Consider the following 21,882-nt stretch of genomic DNA (forward strand, 5'->3'; position numbering starts at 1 on the left):
TGAAATATTATGAGATGAGATAAAATAGGATTAAGATTATATATTAGGAACATTTATGTGCACGTAGAATAGCCCAGAACTTACCATATATTTAATTAAAACAGCTATAATTGAACCAACATCAGTTGAAACAATGGGCCTCGAGTCTGGTGGCCCGGAAATAAGAGTGCTGGAAGTAACGTACTGGCATCGTTTCCAGACTGCCAGACTACGAGAATGTCTGCAGGGGGCGGTGCTCCCGGCAGGTCAGTCCATCTGGGAGCAACGGTACCTGCAGACATGGATTCTAATGGTGCCGGTTGCTAACAGTGCCGGTACTTCTGTGTCCCCATTCCCAGGTAGTCCTATGGAACTTCATGACAAAGGAGACTTACAGTTCCCGCCGCCTGACACCCCGGGTCAGAGGCACCAGGATATCAGGCAGTGGTATGGCTGCTACAGGGTTGTTGGAATACCGCCGCCTACCGGCAGGTTTTCAGACGCCCCCATAATGAGGCCCATTGGTTGCCAAGAACTGCTCAAATTGCAATAATGTACACCCATTTAGTGGAAACATGATTCAATTGAAGGACCTTGCGATGTGCAAAAGCACATATGCTCTGTATTTATCCAATGCCAAATCTGCTTATGGAGTGTTGATGAAAATATCCAGATAATCAAATCAGAATTCATGAACATTCATAGGAAGTCGACAAACTCATTGGTTGCAAGATGTTTCACAACAAGTAAGTATAATGTGTCACAAGTGATTTCCTGCATTTTGGAACTTATATAGCCTTCGTTGCAAAGAGGCAAACACAGAGGCAAACAAAAATAATATCCTGAAAATACATGAAGCATTAGGGATTGGATTTAATGAACAATTATCATAGCAATCTCTGTTTAATGGCTAAACAATTTGACCTACAAGATCCAGAACATTTTAGCATTGCATGATTAAGAGTCTTTCAATTGCTTCTACCACTTGTCTGAGTGGATTTATTCCAGATACGGATGTGGGAGCTACATGGTTCTTAGCTGAGAGGCCTGGGCGTATCATAGTTGGCGAGGTACATAGAATGTTGTCGTTTGATTTTTTTCCACGATTTCTAAGTGTCATGTAGGTTTATCTTGTTTATGAAATTAATGGAAGCGAAACACCATTTAAATATGAGTGTATATGTGCTCTTTAATTTTGTGGTAGTTGTTTATTTTGTTGTGGGTGGTAGCAGTGTGTGGTATAAATCAACATAACATAACAGAAGAAATCCACTAAATGGAACAATTATGCATAAGAAATTAAGTTTGGAAAATAAACTTATGAAACAGCACAAACCCGTTGATCCTTTTAATTGTAAATTAATACGATGCCCACAAGTGAAAAACACTCATGGCATTTCTTGCCATTAAAATGGAATGCATCATGGTGTTCTCTCAAGTAGGGATATGGATCTCCCTGGGAACCTCTCTACCCAGACAGTCTCAAGGATATAGCACGCATCAAAATGATTTGCCCAAATCAAAGTTACAGCCTCACAGGGATGCAGTGCCAAACTATCTTCTTTGCAGTTGCATGGATGTGTTGAAGGAAAGAATTCATCGTATTACTCTTACAGGCAGTTACCTGGAAATACCTGTCCCATCTTTGGAAAATCTGTCTTGAGGACTGTTTATTTCAGCGTTCCCGTGACTTCTGTTATTTTGTAGGGTGCATTTCATTAGAGATGGATCATTTACATCCTTGTCATACCAGGAACTCTTGTAAATATTTACAAGCCAAGTTGTTGATGAGGATGATTAGTTCATGGGTCCTCTAGTTTAGCTAGGGTGTGGTTATCATATTGATTTCTTGTGCTTCCCTTTTTATGTCCAAGACATCTCTGTTGTTTTGTCCAAACACTTAACCTTGAATTGTACAATGCCAATGGACGGGTGTCAGGTTTTTCACAAGACAATTAGCATGCATGGGATCAGTTCATCCCTGATGTTCATGCCCTTCTATAGAAGCTTCCCGTGTATATATGTTGAGGTTTTATTGAACCCTTCTAAGATTCTGATGGCTTGAGGATGTTGGCCAATTTCTCCCTGGAACATCATACATGTGCAAAGTATTTAAGAAAATTCTTGAGACTATCCTTTGTAGTATTCAAGCTCAGTGGGGAGACCTCTGGATTCATGGTGACATATCTCAAAATTAACAATAAAGTAAAGTTTTTCACTGAATGTCAAGGGTTTTGTTATACTATACTTTCTTTTGGGCCCACTAGCCATGGCCTTTGTCCATGGCCACCATAGATGTTGGAATCAACAGATGTATTCACCTTGCACTCCTATTTTGCGCAGTTCCTTAATAACAAGATGAACTGGTGGGCCAATTATTTATTTATGTATATATTTTCTCTTCTCACCTCCCTCAATTCAAATCCCCCCGCCTTTGTTTCTTCTCTTCTAGCCTCTCCTTCTCTTTTCTTGCCTCATGTCTTCTTCGTTCTTCCATTTACTTGCACTCTTTGTCCCTCTCTTCTTTTTATGCCCTTTCTTCTTCCTTTTCTTTCCTTTCCCACTCTTCTCTCTCCTCTCTTTCTTTAACCCCATCAAGGCCTTCATCGTCCAGCTTAAGTAATATTTGTCCTCCCATCCATTCATTATGTACTATCATTATTTCCTTAATTTTGTCTTTTATTTTGTTCTACTTCCCTGCTTCTTCCTCTATCTGCAGTCGTCTGTCTTGCCTGTCTTTCCTCTCATTACGCTGTTTACTTTCATTGTCTGCTGATATTTTCTTGCTTTCTCTGCTCTTGTCCTCTTCCACATTATCCTCACTTCTATACTGGGGGGCACATAAGTTGGATTAACATACCCTACCGCTGCGTTTAATTCCTTCAAAGGGTAAAATACATTCTCCTCTATATCTGCACTCTTCTCTTCAGGAGGGGAAAGGGGATCCAAAGGCATTTTATCCTCCCCTTTATGCTGATTGAGCATCCTCTCCCTATAAACTGGACCTTCCTTCTCACTCTGGTACATTTTCTAAAATGGCTAATCTTTTCTGCAGATTTTTCCCCTTATAAGTGGCATGAAAATATGTTGTCATATGCCGCAATACATCTTTTGACAACAAGCCTTCTTTAGGCCACAGCATGAGTGTCTAATTGGTCGTTCCTCGAACACATTCCACATGATATTCCCTTATTTCCGCTGTGTATCTAGGTAGTGTCCTACATACATGTAAAAGAGGTGTATGTCTCATGATGATGGATCAGTTTTGATTGTCAATACTTACCCGTTGTTTTAGTCGATTCTTTATTTGATCAAATATTCCACACTGATCAATTGGCACAGGCACCATAAATCGTTGTTTATTATCTCAATCAAAATATATTAACTGCTCACTTTATTTATATATAAATACAATCTATGCAATGATATTTTATTTCCTCCTCCATTTACACTTTTTACAAATCTTTTTATATTGTTCTTGTATTATTAGTATGTTAAGAATCTCTTCTTTACTTGTACATTGTTTTCCTTTGATTTCTCCCTTCCTGATTGACGTCAAACTCTTGGTCAATATTTTTGTTAATCTCTTTCATTTTTTACTATCAGTTTATAATCATCAGTCTAGACACAACACAAATTGTTTATTAACAGTTTTATTACCCCCACACGTGTACTTGAAAAAATATTTTGACTGCATACGTTACTATCTGTCACAACCCACATCCAAAAACCCCTCTGGCAAGCCCATGGGCCAGGAGAGGTCTTGGCTCGGGTCTCCAATAAACCTTGGCATCCACTGCCTAGGCCCTCTTGGAGCCAGTCCTGGCGCCTATGGCGCCAGGCTCATACATAGTGAAGACATGTGTTTGGGGAACTACTTTATTTTGAAGCTACCAGCCAACATGGAGGCATCCACATAGCTTGGCCCCTAGGAACCAAGCTATGCGGTAAAGTGTTTTGGGAGTGGTAGCCTAGGAACTACTTTACCTGGACTACTTTCTTGAAACTATTTAAACCACACCCGACTTGGATAACATGCTTCGCGTTACTTTGCAATCTTGCAACGTGACGCTCACCGTATCCAGCTATACCCACAAACCTCGGAGAAGCAGCACCTGTAAGGAGACAAAAGGAACATTGTCAGCAGCAGCCTCTTAGCTGCAATTTTCCTCATTAGCTGCCCACAGCTCCTGCGAACAGCTTCCTAGGATCAGCGCGTCTCCCGGACCGACGGATCTGAAAAAAAGGAAAGAAACAAGGTACTAGAGACATTACAATATTACGAACTGCGCCGAAAGGCTTACCTGGCAGGTTGCCCCTCGACCAGCATTGTCTCGGAACTCCACAACCTGGGTGAACACCGCGATCTGTGGCAAAAGAAAATAAAACAGGTTAGCAAAGGCAAGACATCACTGCGCTGTGCATAGCGCCTACTTACCGCATCATAGCGCTCATTACGCACCCAATTCAGCCAATGCACCCCACTGAACTTCCGCATATCTAAGGAGGAGAAAGAGACATTATTTAACCAAGAAAGGCATGCAGGAATAACAACACTACACAACAGCAATAAGACCTACCTGAAAGACATCAAACGGGCTGGCATCAGTGAAGTAACTAGATTGAATCCGCCCACAAAGGACAACGCGCCCCTGTCAAGAAGGCAGGATGGAGAGCACACCTGACTCAACAATAAGGTGAGGAGAGGCCCCAGAGTTGCTGAAGGCATACAGAGTGGTGGGAGGCTAATTACCCCAGTTGGCCAGTCTTGAACATAGCCCTCCTGTATTACAGGCAGAACCTTCCCCACTGGCCACAACTGGGAACCGCTGAGAAGGATACCAGTGTCCATATGGCTGGGTGGCGTCCCCGTGGATACCAGGTGAGCGTAACAGAACGCAAAGCCTCCAAATCCAATCCACCTGGGCACCATGGAAACATCAGAATTAGACCAATTGGCCCAATTGTTAGGGGAACTTCGTGTCAAGGTTCATTCTGCCCGACAAGAGACTAATGCCCTCCGGAGAGACCTATTACTGACCAAAGAACGCACTGAAGAGATTAGCAGGCAATACTTGCAATCACAGGCAGGACAGACGCCTCTACCTGAAAGCAATCCAACAATACAAAACCCCACCATACCATCCACTACTTCCACTCCGGTACAGGTCATGCCACCGGGAACAGTTCCTCTGGAACCACCGGAGAGGTTTGCAGGAGACCCACGTAAGTATGTAACTTTCATGAATCACTGTCGCCTTGACTTTCTTTGCAGGCCTGGAGCTTTCCCAAATGACCAAGCTCGGGTAGCCTTTGTTTTATCATACCTGATTGTTAGTGCAACAGATAGGTCGGTGCCGTTGGTGACCCATGATGATCCTTTATTACAGGACTTTGGGGGGTTTCAGAGAGAAATGGAAAAGCTTTTTGCTCCCCATACCCGAAAACAAGCAGCAGTAGACAATGAACTCCTTTCCCTCCGACAGGGGAATCAGGACTTGTTAACGTACATTGCTAGTTTCAACAGATTGGTTGCCGAAGCCAGGTGGCCTGAAATCAAAAGAACCACATTGTTTCTTTGGGGCTTACGAGGCAAATTAAAAGATGTTCTAGCCCAGGTGGTTGATCCTCCCAGAGACTGTTCTGAATTCATAAATTTGGTCATGCAACTAGACCACCGGTTGCAAGACCGAAAAGCAGACCGTTTCAAAATGGACCCTCGGGCCGTGTACATTCGACCAAGAGACAACGCAACTCGAGTGCAAGAAAACACTGTGGAGCCCATGCAAATCGGAGGGGTAAGACCTCCACTAACAAAACAAGAGCGAGATAAAAGAAGACAACAACAACTATGTCTGTATTTCGGAAAACCAGGACATTTCCTGAAGGATTGCCCAGTAAAACCCCCAAGGAAGATCGTCGGGCCACAGAAAAAGATGAAGAGAAGGAATTGAAATGGGAAAACTACCCAGCTCGGCAAACGTAGAAGTCAGTTTGTCGAGTGAGAGGAAAGAGTCACTGACCTCACACTTTGCAATACCAGTGATCTTAATTAACAACCAACGGTCATCTAGAATGCATGACGTTGAAGCATACATCGACAGCGGAGCAGTTGGGAATTATATAGATCAAGACCTGGCAGCAGAGATGGGGCTTCCCTTATGTTCCAAGCCAACTACGGACAAGATAACCACGGTGGATGGGACAGAAATCGCTTCCAGACCCGTAACCCAGCACACAGCCGAGATAACCTTGCTGTGCCAGGAAGGACATCGGGAACTTATTTCGTTTGATCTCATCAAGGCATCTCAATTCCGGCTAATACTAGGGATGCCATAGTTAGTTGCTCACAACCCTTTGATTGACTGGCGGGCATGGAAATTAACCTTCCCCAGTGACTGCTCCCCAGCCTGTTTTTATCAAGAACAGAAACCTGCCTTCAGTATCTCTACGACTCCTGGAGCGACGGCATCAACCCTGGGAGTAACTAATACCTTGCCTAAGGAATACCACGATTTCCAGGATGTATTGCAGAAGGACCAAGCAAACACGCTGCCGCCGCACAGGCCCTATGACTGTCAGATTGACCTTGTTCCAGGTGCACAAGTCCCTTGCGGCAAAATCTATTCTCTTACAGAACCTGAAAACCATCATATTTAGACCAGTACCTTGCAAACGGATTCATCCTTCCATTGAAGTCCCCTGCAGCCAGTCCTTTGTTCTTTGTACTGAAAAAAGAAGGGGACTTGAGAACCTGTATCGACTACCGCGCATTAAACCAGATCACCGTGAAGAACCGTTACCCCTTGCCACTTATCCCTGAAATGCTGGACCAGGTCAAAGATGCCCAGATTTACACCAAATTTGACCTTCGAGGAGCGTACCACCTGGTCCGAGTCAGATGCGGAGACAAATGGAAAACTGCTTTCCGTACCAAATACGGTTTGTACGAATATCAAGTCATGCCCTTTGTGTTATGCAACGCTCCTGCAGCATTTCAATATGTCATGAATGACGACTTGAGAGAATTAATTGATGTCTGCACCCTAGTGTACATGGATGATATCTTAGTGTACTCAACTTCGAAACAAGATCATATCAATCACGTTCGTTCAGTCCTCACCAAGCTCCGTGAACATCCTTTATATGCAAAGCTTGAAAAGTGTTTTTTTCACGTCACTGAAGTTGAGTTTCTTGGTTTCATCCTTACTCCAGGAGGCATCAGGTTGGATGTGCATAAAGTAGACGCCATTTTGAAATGGCCTTCACCAACTTCATTGAATGGGGTACGAAGCATGTTGGGCTTTGCAAACTTCTATTGCTCGTTCATACCAGCCTTCTCTCAGGTTGTACACCTGATCACCGTATTGTTACCAAAAAACAACAAGAAATTTGCCTGGACCGAAGAAGCAGAAAAAGCTTTTCAGGAACTCAAGAAAAGGTTCACCTCCATGCCAATCCTGCGACATCCTCGCCCAGATCTCCCTTATATCGTGAAAACTGATGCTTCCAGTATGGCAATGGGAGCTGTCCTCTCACAGAGAGATCTAGAAACCGGCCAGCTACACCCAGTGGCCTTCTGGTCAAAATAATTCTCACCTTCGGAGATTAATTACGCCATCACTGACAAAGAACTCTTGACTATCAAATCCGCCTTTAAGGCCTGGCGGCACTACCTTCTGGGGGCCAGACACACCATTACAGTTATCACGGACCACGGAAACCTGCAATATCTTATCCCAGTCCTCACGCCAATTGCGGTGGGCCCTTTTCTTTTCCGAATACGATTATGTCATCACGTTTCGACCAGGGGTCAGGAATGGAAAAACTGATGCACTATCTTGTATGGGCACTGATGACATAGTATATACAACTCCAGACCCAGTACCCATTATAACTGAAGACAATCTCTTGGGCCTCACAACAGCCTTAACTCAAGCAGAACTGAGAAATTAGATTCAACGGACCATAAATCCTGATACTTTCATTGCATGGCAAGCGCAAGGGGAACAATATTCCATCAAAGACCACTTACCCTTTTTTAAGGATCGTCTGTATGTACCCACGAAGGAGTTACAACAACATATCATTTCAGGTTATCACAATTTACTGATCGAAGGGCACCCTGGGATCAACAAGACTCTAGCTAAGGTAAAACAGAACCTCTGTTGTTCAGTCCTGCAGAGTCCACGCACAAAATAAGTCGTAAAAACAAAAACCATCTGGTCTTCTACAACCTTTAGGCATTCCTCCCACTCCATGGCACAGTCTTTCCCTCGACTTCATCACTGACCTACCTCCCAGTCAAGGGTTTAACATTCTTGTAGTTGTGGACTTATTCTCAAAGATGGCACACTTTATTCCGCTCAAAGGCCTCCAAGACGCATCCATTCTAGCCAAAGTGTTCCTGGAAGGTATTGTTAAACTACATGGGTTCCCATCAGTCCTGATCTCCGATTGAGCAAGCCAGTTTGTCTCCAACTTCTGGAGAAAGTGTTGTGCAATGGCACAGATTGACGTCCATCTATCTACCAGTCATCACCTCCAAACGGACGGTCAAACTGAGAGGACCAATCATACTCTCGAGCAGTATTTACGGTGCATGTTGCATCATGGACAAAGAAACTGGAAAGACTTACTATGGATAGCCGAGTATGCATATAAAAATTCCTTGCATTCAAGTACGGGACAAACACCCTTTTATACCCTGTATGATAGACACCCACATACCTCTGAATTGGATCTCCCAGCCAGTTTGGAAATGCCAGCAGTGAAAACTCTTCACACCACCATCACTCAGCCTTTCAAAGAGGCCAAAGAACATCTTATTCTTGCCAAGGAAAAGCAAAAGATATTTGCTGAGAGAAAGAAAGCCCCAGACTATCAGGTAGGAGACAAGGTTTGGTTGGCCACTAGATTCATACCCATCAAGGGAACCCGGGCCTTTCAACCCAGGTACTTAGGTCCTTATACCATCAAGGCAATTATCAATCCAGCGGCCGTCAAACTCGATTTAACACCTAACCTACAAATCCATCCGCTATTTCATGTGTCCCTTTTAAAGCCAATGCAGCCCGGTACACGGATTGGGACACCACCAAAGCCCATACTTGTTGACGAAGAACCAGAATTCGAAGTCAGAGGTATCCTGGATTCTAAGTATTCTAGGGGCAAGCTATACTATCTAATCGATTGGAAGGGATTTGGACCCCAAGATAGATCCTGTGAACCCTGTGAGAACGTTCATGCAGCACGTCTGATCAAAAAATATCATCAAAACTTCCCAACTAAACCTGGGCCGGACAGAAGAAATACCATGAGAGGAGCCTTGGGGGGGAGTGCTGTCACGATCCACATCCAAAAACCCCTCTGGCAAGCCCATGGGCCAGGAGAGGTCTTGGCTTGGGTCTGCATACCAGGTGAGCGTAACACTATCTCAGTAAAGATATCCCTCCTCTATTTCAATCCGTTCTGGAGTTTAATGCGCACTCTTCTATGGACCTTGCCTCAGGAATCTTAAATAACTCGGTGCATACCCTTCTGCCATCTTGGGATCAGGAATCAACGTACCTCTTTGTCTTTGCAATCTCCCCAAAAGTCCTGTTACTTTTTACTCATGTTTATTTATACCACAAACCCTCCCCCTTATTTTGCCACTTTCCTTGTTCTGTTTACATGCATGACTTTCCAGCATCGTCTCTCCCTCAACCGACCAATTCGCCTTTCACCACATGGCGTATGCGGGGACCGGACAGGAATTTCTGGCTGATGTTGGGAGGAGCCAATTGTCTGGTGGTCTGGATCTGGCCTAGGTAAACTAGACCTCAACCATCCAAACTGCTTCCAAATGTGCTCTAGCACCTTGAAGCGTCTTTTGTGCTAGATGGAATTACAATAATAGATCTTAGCCCAAATAACCAGAACGACTCAAAGAATATGGCGAAATACTACTTTATTAGTTTAATAAAGGAGGGTCAACTAACAAATATCGGTGTGATGCTTGCACACTCACAACCAAGTTGGATTACATGGAGGTCTTATACCCCAATATATGTCATCTATGATGTCATTCTACGTGGCAAAATACAAAACCTATCGAAGGGAGGGATTGGTTTTGGGAGCATATCTACTTATGAAATATATAAGTCTTGGATACACCTTGTCTGTAGGGCATGTCTTGAACTACCTGACAGTGCATACAATACTGACTATGATGGACAAAACATCAGGGAATTGGCCCTTGCAACGTTGTGTGTTCGGTTCTCCCTCAACCCCACTGATTGCTTGGCATTCTATCCCAACCTTGGACTTTCGTATCCTTAGCAGCAGCTTCATGAAATGAAATTTAGGTGTTTGAATCCCACAAGACTACTCCCCATTTTCCCAATTCGACCATAATCTGTCATCAGTAGGCCATCAGACAATGTCTTCTGTTTGTAGTTGACCTTGTTGCTGCTCACTGTTCTGGAACATTCAAGGGAGTATGAGCACACCACTATATTAATTTAGAGCTCTAATGAATAGTCTTTGTTTTCGACTTCTGGTTCACGTGTGAGTGGACAATGAATGTGTCCATTTTAGCCTTCCCTTTACTGCTATTTGATTTAATTATGAAAGGTGTTGTTGCTCCTCTTGACCTCTAGAGACTAGCTCACTCTTTCTCATATGAACTTTGTACACTTTTAATTGATTAGCAGTTTGGTTCTCACAGATGGTTTAATCTTCCTTCATCTAAAAAGAATGTCTCACATTCACAGCTCATCCATGTACTTACTCCCTTTGCGCTCTGTGCTTACCCTTTGAAAAAAGAATCTTCGCTCTGGTCCAACCTTGAATCATCATCGGGTCTGCTCACAGGTCTGTCTTTTTCATGCCCTTTGATTCTTACAACATTGACTTGTTTTTGAGGTATTTTAGTTACAATCAATTTGAACCATCATCCATTTTCCTAACATGGCCGTCCTTGCCATGATATATATTCCTCTATTGCAAGTTTCTGCATGTTTTCTTTCTACCTTGCGTTACTTCATATTTACAGTGATTGGTCATTAAGTTGGTTTATTTCTTTTTCGATTCATGATCACTTTAACTTCAGGTTCATGTTACTTAGTGCTTCAGTTACTTCATTAGTATTTTAATATTGGTTCTACATAGGTTCACATATCTTCTTCATGACATCACCTTGTCCTTGTCAGATTTCATTTAATGTCCATCCACGATATGTGCTAATGCATTCTGACATCTTGGCAGGCGACATCCTTCCATGTAACACTCTTCATTCGTCATTCTTCCACACTTGCAGTGCAAGGTTACATTCTGTATGGTTGCCTGAGTGCATAACGCCTCTCATACACTCGAAGCAGTATAGGAACAATACAGAGGGTCCCATGTATAGCTCTTCTTCGACTGTTCCAATATGACACTGGCGATGGGGTGGAGACTGGCAGTATATCGTCTACCTGCTCCTTTATACACATTTCCCCCAAAAGCTCATTGTCTCTCAAGCCCTGGTTCTCTCTAAGCTGGACTACTGCAACATCCTCTTTCTCAATCTTCCTTCCTCTACTCTCCGCCCTTGCAACTAATCCAGAACAGAACTACAAGACTGAACCTTGGCCTCTTGCAGCCCTCGCTTGCAACCATATCTCTCCAGCCCTGAAATGTCTCCCGGTGACTGCAAGGATCAAGTTCAAGACCCACTGCATCATCCACAAGGCTTTCTTGGGCCCACACGGTTGTAGGTCAAAGGATCGACAACTAAAGGATTGAATGGTCAAAGGGTCGACACCAAAGGAACGAAAACAAAAGGATCAAAATTTTTCCCCCCAACCCCTTGTTTTGTGTGGTAAAAAACACTTTTTTCCATAAACAAAACCCCCCCAAAAAAATGTAATTTAAAAAAAAAATTTGATCCTTTTGTTTTCAATCCTTTGACCATTCAACCCTTTGTAGTTGACCCTTTGACCGGACATCGCACCACACTACATCCAATTCTCTCTTCCAATATATCTCGATCCCTTCAGTCAGCTACCTCCAACGCTCTCAGGTTCAGAAAGTTCTCCAGGGAGATAGTGGGTGGTAGACATCTCTCCTCTGCAGGTGCCTCCCTCTGGAATGGCCTCTCTGCCCCTCTTAAACTTGGCCCAGATCAACTGAAGTTCCGGAAGCAGCACAAGACTTTCCTTTTCAGCTCTGCTTTCTCTTTCCCTCCACTGCTGACCAACTGTCTGCGGCGCCGAATGATTGCATGGCTACCTTCAGAGTCTCACTGGGTACTAGGCTCCTCCATGATCAGTCTCCCCTGCAAGGCTTCAAGGGCTACCAAGCACCTAGAGGCTGTAACTGTAATCTCTACAGTCCCTTTCCTCTTTGCACTAACCCAGAGCCACACTGCCCTGGCTGCACTTACTCAGAGCATTGCTGCCCTGACTGCACTTCCTCCTTCCCTCTCCGTGACACTTCCCCTTCTCCCTTCCCCCTGCACTTGCATGATCTGAATGAAACACGGCCTAGTAAGATCGTTTGTCTTGTCTTCCCTCTGTCTCTTCCCTCCTTTGTCTTGTCGCGCCTCGAAAAACTTGTGTACAGGCACGTTTTAAATGACTAATCATATCAAATATTAGTCCTCAAAAAGATGTCTGGTTTAAAACCTGGTTGACTGTGAATGTATCTGGTTTGGATAATCGGCTAAGAGTCCCAAGGGAACATTTAAGGTATGAGAGACCTTTGTGTTTTGCATGCATCTGCAAATATTGGTGATTTAATGCACACTTTCCTTTCTTTTGATGGTCCTACAAATCATACTGATGACTCTAATGCACAAATCTCTTTACATGTAATTATATTCAATTCACATCCCCATTTTGGATAGGCTGGTACTGCGCCAACTCCACTATCCACACATTGGCTGGTTAGCTTTTGTCCTCATAAGTTGCTTGGCAGTTTGCTTCTTTTTTAAGAATGTTTTTTTTAAATTTGACATAAAGACACCCTATATGACTCAAACTCAGTCGCTTGGTAGATGAGTTACTCGCTGGAGAGCTTATGTAATTTGTGTACTATTACCAGGGCCGATTCCATCTAATGTGATTTGGTATGACATTATTGTCGAACATCTATTGCAGCCCTAGAACTGATAAATATGTTGTAGATTATCAAAGCTGGTGCTTCAGTATCTTCTCAACTTTGGATTCTAATAGATGCGGTACCCCTTATATTATGCTTTATAACAATAGTCTGAAGTCTTCATTAGAGAACCTGATATTCCAGGCTTTCGTCATGATCCTGGTGCGCGTACATTGGTGTGTAATGTGAATGGGAACAGCTGGCCTGTCAAGGAGCAGGTTGCATGTTCTTTCTGCAGGGAGAGGGAATTGTTGTTTCTGGAGTATTTTGGAAGTGGCAGGGTGCAAAGACAGAAATGGGAGGAGGGCAGTAGTGGGCAGGTGGGGAAGGATGATGGAATCAAGAACCAGAGAGTACTGTCTCGTACCAGCGAAGGGGTGCTGGCACAGCAGAGAGGGCTTTAGGCTTTTAAAATGTAATTCCAGACTGGGAATATGCAAGGGTCTACTGGCTGACTTTACATAGTGTTGGCAATGGCTTTAGACTGGTGTGGGGCCTGTCAGGCTCTCTATTGCAAATGTACGGGGCAGTGTCCTCTATCTCCCATTTCCGCATTGTCCCCAGGCCCTAATAGCATGGCATAACACAGAGTTCAAACTAAAAGTGTGCTGATGGGGATATTATGGCCAAAACATCATTTTCTTTTAACCTCATATGCATGAGGTTACAATGCTCCATTTTCTAAGTCTGAATCACGTAGCAATTGATGGAAATCTGCTACAACCTCTAACTGAGGCAGAGGATGATATGCATTTTTCAGCAGATTTGTCATCTCACTTAAAATTAGGGTGTCCATGGTAATTTCCTTTCAGCCACTAAACAACTCAAATCTCTTATTTTACCGTTCTACCTATACCACAACTAGATTGATCATGAACCCCAACCATGTTTGCCTTTTATAAACTGAACCGCCAAACTCAACCAAACTAACCCTCTGCCCAGCATCGAAAGAAGTTCACAACAAATTCAATTTCATTCTGGCTGAATTGGTGGCAATTTGTGTGATTCATTGTATATCTGAATAAGTTCCTTGAGGTCAACAATTCATATTGCAATGCATGCTATCAAAAATAATCACATGCAAAGAACCTGGCGCTGCAAAACATATTTCTGAAAAAGTCCGTCATGCATGTTTGGATGTACAGTCACTTATTGCAATAAAATGGATCTCTACAGGAGCAATCAAATTGGAAACTGTAATGTCACCTATGTTTGGAAGCCTTGTGTGCTGAACACTGTAAATTAATCAAATGTATTGTAAATAATATGTGCACACAGAAACCAAGAGCAAAATATGTATACCAGTGAGATAGCAATTATTTCTGTGATTTATGTTTTCACAGCAATCCTGCTGTACATTCTAAGTGCCACTCTTGGTCAATCCAGCAAGTGTCTACATTTTGAAGAGCAATGTTTCAATGCAGGCACTGGCTGTCGAAGTGTTTGGAATATGTTTGAAGATTTCTGCAACGTTACAGGTAACATATATGAAACCTTTATATTGAAATGGGAAAGTACATTGTGTATACAGAATGCATGTACTTACCTTGACTTCTTGTCTACATAAACACAGACATGCATGCCCTAGAACGCATTTATGGGTTGAGTTGGCTCTCTTGTGATTGAATGTGTTTTGTGTAAGGTGACTCATGGATGATAAACACAGCAGCCTGATCGCAGCTTCACATGGAGGTGTGATCGGAATGTTCGTACGCACTTGTTTAGGGTCTACCTACTACTCCAGATGTTGGTAAATCAGATAGCTTTGAATTAGATAGCACACTCCCTGAGGTGGGATGCTTTAGGATGAACTCTGCAAGGCTTGTTAAAGTCAGGTGCCTGTAAAATTGGGGATTCACAAAAGGCGTATTTGAGATTCTCAGATGTTTATTAAAACTCTCTGCTCATAATCATATCATGATTCTCAAGGTTGCCACTATGTTGGATCCTTGCCCAAATCCCAATGTGCACATTCCCGACTGGCACAATCATGACTTTGGATTTTTGTGTACACCCTGCTCTACACACTTTACCCTACCATGGCCTTCCCGTACCCCATGTGCCTCCATAACTTTCATGGGCATAAATGATATGTTGAATGGACAGTAATCTAATCATGTCAAATCATTCATATTCATGATGCTGTATATTGAGAAATTATCATAATGCCAGTATATTTCCATAAATAGACAAAAAAATGCAGTACTATCCAAAGAGGCAAACTCATCTGTTTGATGCATGGCTCCTAATGCATGTTCTAATGAACCTTTGCTTGTCTATCTTTTATCTTCCAAATATCAATTTTCTGCCCAAGGTACAGAACAGAGCTCTGACAAAGTTGCCTTTTAGATTTCACCAGGGCCAGGGAAACAAATTTGTCTTTGAATTAGTTGACACGCCAGTCACCCAGGCACCTTGGTCTGTCACTGCAATCTGTCAGTATCCTATGGTCAAGTCAAAGATGTGCTGGTTCAGATTTTTTTTCCTAATATATCCAGTAAATTGTCAGCTTGGGGACAGCATTTAGTTCATGCTTATCCACACAATAATTGAAAATCAAGAGTTTGATTTCCAAACCAACCCAGCATGTTTTGCTTATTGACTGTGGGTGGGTTTGGTTGCCTGAGGTCTAAAATCCGGGCAACCTTAACCTTGATTCAGATTCTGGAGCTACTTTGATATTTTACAAGTCTTGCTGTTGAAAGACAAACTAGCCCCAAGATCTATGTCATGTCGGGTCAATGGCATTATTCCTGGAGTCAGGAAAAACATATGGGATGTAACATGTACCAAAGCTCTGAATTCTTACTGCTACTTGGATGTAAGTGTAAAAATAAATGGGCATTTTCAACTGAATGACCAGTTGTTGTTATTTATTTTCTTCTGTTTATCAATTTTATTGATTTTACACATTTTCCTTTTTTTGATCGTGTTCAAAGTTTTTCAGGAATTTTCCCCCTCTTTGGAGTTAGGCTTTTGTTTTTTCGATTCGCTCCCTCGGGATGATTTGTGGAAACAGACTTCTTGTCTAGTCCGATGCTTCATGATGAAGGCCCGTGCTCTTCAGGCGTGTTTTCTGCCGAGGGTAGTAAGTTTGCAGCTTTGGAACATTTCGCTAAGGCTGCTTTGAGGAGCCTTGCCGTTGCGATTGTCCAAGATGTTTTTTTTCTGCTTACTAGGCAGCTCCACCATGTTTCTTCTTCACACAGGGAGAATGGCTCTAGGAGTGAACTGAGATACGCTTTTCTTAGAGCTAAGGTCGCTGGACATCTCATCAACAGATGGCGGAACTTATTCAATTCAAGAGATGTCCCTGCAGAGTCTGCAGACTGAAGTCATTGATATGCCTCTTTGCGCTCGAAATTTCATTGGTTGGAAAAAGGTTTAATCTGGCCCTTAGGAATGTTTGACTCAATTCTTTATTCGGAAACCTCTTAATGACTTGCTCTGTGTCGTTGAGTGATTTGTTGTGCTGTGGGAGGTGAGTGAGTAGTTTATTGGATCCTGCTAGATCCTGAGTTTCAATCCAGTCACTCTGAACCATTTTTTTCTTAATTTTTGATGGATTTTGGAGTAGTTCCTCCTCTGAGTATGCGATTTGTTCCAATTGGAGTTTATTTTTTTCTGCAATTCATTATTTATCAAGTTGTATAGCGGGGGCGAGTCCGGGATTATCACCTTCCTGTAGAGTGCCATTTCTTTTGCTTCCACTGTGTCTCTCAATGACAGTAGGCCTAGTTCTCGTCTGATTGCCGACACAGCAGTTGACTTCAGGAAGCGCAGAACCTCACGCCAGAAGTAGCCTTCCAGTTTGGGTCAAATGCCTGGTGGAATTGTAGGTAAGGCTTCTCCTCCGTAGGTTAACGATGGAACCACTTTTGCCTTGTAAAACTTTAGCACTGGGATCAGTGAGAACCGACTAAACTTTCTGTCCATCATGTGGGCTTGGGAGCTTAGTTTTCGTGTCTTCTCCCATAAGTAGCTTTGCATTCTTACTTCGTGATCTCTGCTCTCCAGCATTACACCTAGATATTTGAAGTCTTTAACTACTTCAATTTAGGTGTTTTCAATGTTCCATTGTTTTATTTTTTTTTCTTGATGCTGTTTTTTTGAGAATCATTATCTTGGTTTTTTCTTTGTTTATCTCAAGGTTGTTTTTTGAGATGTAGCTTGCCAGGTTGTTTAGTTGGCGCTGTAAGCCTATCGTTGTCTCATCCTAAAGGATGATGTTGTCTGCGTACAGCAGCCTCGAAACCGGGGACTCTCCGACTTTCGGTCGAAAAGATCTGATATCTTTGCAAGAGTCCTTGTAATCTCCAAGGAATGCGGTAAACAAGGCGGGTGCAAGGGTACAGCCTTGTTTTACCCCTCTGTTGATTGGGATTTCATCAGACAGGAGACCTTGTTGGTTCATCTTAATTTTCATTGTGGTTGCCGAGTGGAGTGCTATGATTGGCTCCAGGATTTGGTTCGGGCATTTCCAGTTTGCGAGTTTTGACCAAAGTAATGCGCGGTCGATCTTATCGAAAGCTTGTGTTAAATCGACGAAAGCCATGAACACCTTAGTTTGTAGGGCCCGTAGCTTACTTTTTATGATGGTCAACAGCATGATGTTTACCGTGGTTCCAGTGTTTTTCGTGAAACCAGCTTGGAGCAGGTCAGCGCTGGGAGAGGTTTTAGCCTAGTGTTGGAAACTTTCTAGTAGGAGTGAGCCATATATTTTCCCGATTGTATCCGCAGCGCTTTCGGGGATCGGCTCTATCCCCCTTTTTAAAGATCGGTACGACCACTGCAGAAGTCCAGGACCTTGGTATTGTCTTTGATTGGCAGGATTCTTTAAATACCAGGCTGATGAAGGATGCCCATTTGACTGGATGTTTCTTTAAGTCAATGTTTGTTACCCCATCTGGGCCTGGGGCTCTTGATGATTTTAGCTTCTGTATCACTCTTTCTATGTTATCCGTGTTAGGAAGATCTTCCCAAGGAGTGATGCAAAGTGGCTTGCGAGGTGTGGATTTCGGGTCGGGAATTTGGAACAAGGAGGTAAAATAGGACTTCCATCTTTCATCGCTCACGGTGTTGGGGAGCGTGGGACACAGTTGCTTATCAGCCGTTTTTTACAAGTGACCAAAATTCTCTGGAGTCTCTTCCTGCGATCTTCCTCAACATCTCTGGTGAGTCGTGTTGGTAGAGTGTTATTCAGTAATATTTGACCCTGGAAGGAAGAGTACTTCTTTGACTCCTCTAGGAACTTCTTATTGAGTTGAGCTGATTTAAATTTGATGGCTTGTTGCTTTAGTTTACGCAGGTTTCAACGTTTCTACACGAGCAGTTTATCGTAGAGGTGAGTGGCCCATTGGGTATCTCGGTGGTGTTTTGAGGGGCCGATCTGGTATGGTATTAGTAGAGGCTGGTAATCAATTTGTGGTGGTCCCCTTTTGCCATTCATGACAAGCTTAGTTCTGTAATTTGATGTTAATTCTTCTAATCTTTCCGCTGTTAATCTCTCCCGATTGCCTTGTTTTGTGGGTTCTACTTTGTCTGCCATCGTAGGGTTTATAGATCTTTGAGAAACCCACGTTATTTTGAGAATATTATGGTCATGTGCTTCGGATTTTATAATCTCGAAAGATGTCACAAGGTTGAGCATAGCTTCAGAGACAAAGATATAGTCGATGGTTGCCTTTTGGCTGCCTCTTTCCCATGTTGTGAATTGCTGGGCTTCGGGGGAAATCTGGTCAGTGTTATGCAAGTTTCTCTAATCCATTCTTTTCTGCCATTGTTGGCCTCTGGAGTCATCCCGAATTTTTGAGTTGTTCATTGAAGAAGGATGTTGAGGTCTCGGGCACTTGGAATTTAAATTGCCACAGATGATTATTAATGAGACTTCATAGTAGGCAGAGATCCTGTCAATTTCGTGTTCTATTATCCTTAGAAATGTCTCCTCCGTGATGGCATTTGGATTCCAATATGTCATAATTATGACAATTAGGGTTTCCAGGAATTTCCCCATTGTTGATTCATACCTGTCCCACTTCACCAAGTGGGTGGCTTTGTGTGGATGACAACTTGTTTTGGATAGACAGACCACTACCTGAGCGAACTGCAATCAGAAGTCTGGCAGAAGGGTGACCTAGCCGTCCCTTGAACGCGGGCGAGGCTTCGATTGCGAATCCATCCATTGACGGAGTCATTATCAGCCACGTCTCCTGGAGAGCCACGATGTCAAAGTCTCCTTTGTCAATTCCGCCCATTTTCGTCAGATGCTTATGGCCTCTGGTGTTCCACAAGGCCATTTTTAGTGTTGTTAATATTGATTTGAGTTTGGCTGTGCTCCTCCGGTTTTTCTTCTTATCTTGGCTGAAGTCCGGTTGCTATTTATTTGCAGTTGATGATGCTGATTTTGGTATCCATGCCCAAAGCTGTTTGATTGGGGCAAATGAGAAGGTTTTTTGTTGAGTTTTTATTGTCTTTACCAGTGATATAATCGTTTCCGACTCAGACGTGCGTCTGTTGTCATTTTGCTGGTTTGATCCTTCTTTGATTTGGTGTCTGGACTTTTGCATCCGCTCCATAGTGTACTTTTCTGGGCTTCTACTTCCGTGCCTCTTGTTTTTGAGAGTTGAAGAGATTGTTCTCAGTTGATTTTTGCGCTCTGCTGTGTGACCGCTGATTCGATTCTGTTTTTGACTTGTAATGTACCCTCCGTGATGTCATTGATTTTGGAGCAGTTTGCTGGTCAGTATTAGATGGTTTCGGTTGAAACTCAGTTAAGAGGTATCCTCTTTGAAATAATTCATCCAGAACGTCTTTAGCTGGTGAGGCTGTTGAGGAATCCTTTATGTGGAGATAAGCTTTAGCTTTCTGTGCTATGTGGTAAGGCTCCACAGTGATGATGTCGTCCGGTCTGAGATGTTTGAGTTCTCAGATGTTTCTTAGGATTTTCATAACTGTTCCACGATTTAATGTTAGCACATCTGAGTTTCTTGGGATTTGTTCTAACTTGAACATTTTTGTGGGAACCGGCTTGCTCATTCTAGATTGAAAATCTGGGTTTTTGCTCTTCCAGATCGGGGCCCAAGGGTGACGGAGTGGGGAGGGCTGAGAGTGATTGCAGCCTGTCATTTTAGACTCCATGGCCCATGTTAGATGGTTTCTTCCCAGCTGGGGTGGCTGTTCCTTCTGTCAATGGTTCTATTTCCCAGTTTTATCTCTGGTCGAGGCTGGTGAGCGGTTGTGCTTACACCTTGTCTATTTAAGAGGACAGGTCCTCTTGGTGTTCTTGAGCTCTCCCATGTTTGTGGGGAGGACGTGTGTGGGCTGTTTATCTGCGTTTTGTAGGTGCCATTTTCCTCCTTTTAAGAGCCCTGTTTCTGCTTTGTTTTCAAGAGCTTTCTCACTAGACTCTCTTTCGGGTGTGAGATGTGGACTGATGTTCATAGAATTCTCATCTGCCATGAAATCTTCCTCAGTTCGTGGGGATTTCTGTGTGTAGGGTTGTTGAGTCTTTCGAGATATTTGAAGAATCTGTCTTTGTCGGGTGGGAGGTATTGAGTTGTCATTGTGTTCACATGCTCTAGCTTGTCTTTGGGTGCTCCCAACCATGTTCTTTTATTGCATTTTTTGCCTGAATTTTCTGGATTGTCCTTTGGTACCTGGGGAACTTTCTGGGGCATGCTTGCTTTAATTGGAGTCCCAATGACAATGCAAGTCGCGTCCTCTTGTTTTGATTTGTGCGAAGGAACGCATTTTGTCCCCTCATTTCGAATAGTTTCGGCATGGAGATCGTGTTGGCTACTGGCGAATCTGTAGAATGGTGTGCGGGGAGGTGTATCCGTTTGCGTTGCCGTGTTTGACTGTTGGTTGCTAGACCAGCCAGAAGGGTGAACTTGCTTTACGCAGCGATTGTCATCTTCTGCTTGAGCTCCGACTATTTTCGTAGACTTTCTTTCTTTGGTGGTGATGAAGCCTTACAAATAAATCAATTTGGTATGCATCGGTGCAAAAAGGGTCATGTGATCCTTTAGTGTGTCGTTTATGGCCTCGTACAATTTCCCAAAAGGAGCTAAGACGATTGTATCAGCCGACATTATTGATAACATGTTAGGTTTTTTTGCCAGAGTTTCTTTGGGAGGTAAGTCGCTTTGGCTGCGATTTCTAGAAGGTGTCTTTAAACCAGACTCATATGTTGATCTTTCGAGTAGCTGGTTTAGTGATTTTCATTTATCGCTGAGTACTTGGATTGGTTGGTGTCGACCAGTCTTCTTCAGCCTCTGGACCAGAAGGTAGGTGATGAAGCTCGTCGTTTTTGTGCTGGTCTAATCTGGGGGCGAGAGAGAGGGAACTTTAAGAGAGGTTTTCTTTTTTTGAGACCCAGATGTTTCGTCAGCTGGGGCTACTAATGAATCGTCAGGTGGCAGTCTGGTTTCTCCAGTGGGTGGGAGATCTTTCTCATTTGTTTTGGGTTCGTGAGCATTTGAATTTGATGGAACCTTTGGGTCAGACTTTCATTCCTCGTTTGGAGAGGACATGTGTCTGGGGTCTTCGTTAGGTGTAGGTGAGAAAGGGGACCCCGGCAGGTTGTTATTTTTCTGTCAAGTGTCTTCACTGATTTTTGCTGCTGTTTTGCGAGCGTTTGCAATGTGCGGGGGGTCCATTAACACTGCCAGAATCTCGTCATCCCTCCTTTCTTCGAGGAATTGCAGAATGTTGTTTTTAATAGGGGTTCCTTTGTTGAGTTAAGTTTGTCTCTTTTCATCTTTAATTGTCCCCGGGGTT

The sequence above is a fragment of the Ambystoma mexicanum genome, chromosome 4p (assembly GCF_040938575.1).
Source record: "Ambystoma mexicanum isolate Mex_15411 chromosome 4p, UKY_AmexF1_1, whole genome shotgun sequence".
Classification (NCBI taxonomy): domain Eukaryota; kingdom Metazoa; phylum Chordata; class Amphibia; order Caudata; family Ambystomatidae; genus Ambystoma; species Ambystoma mexicanum.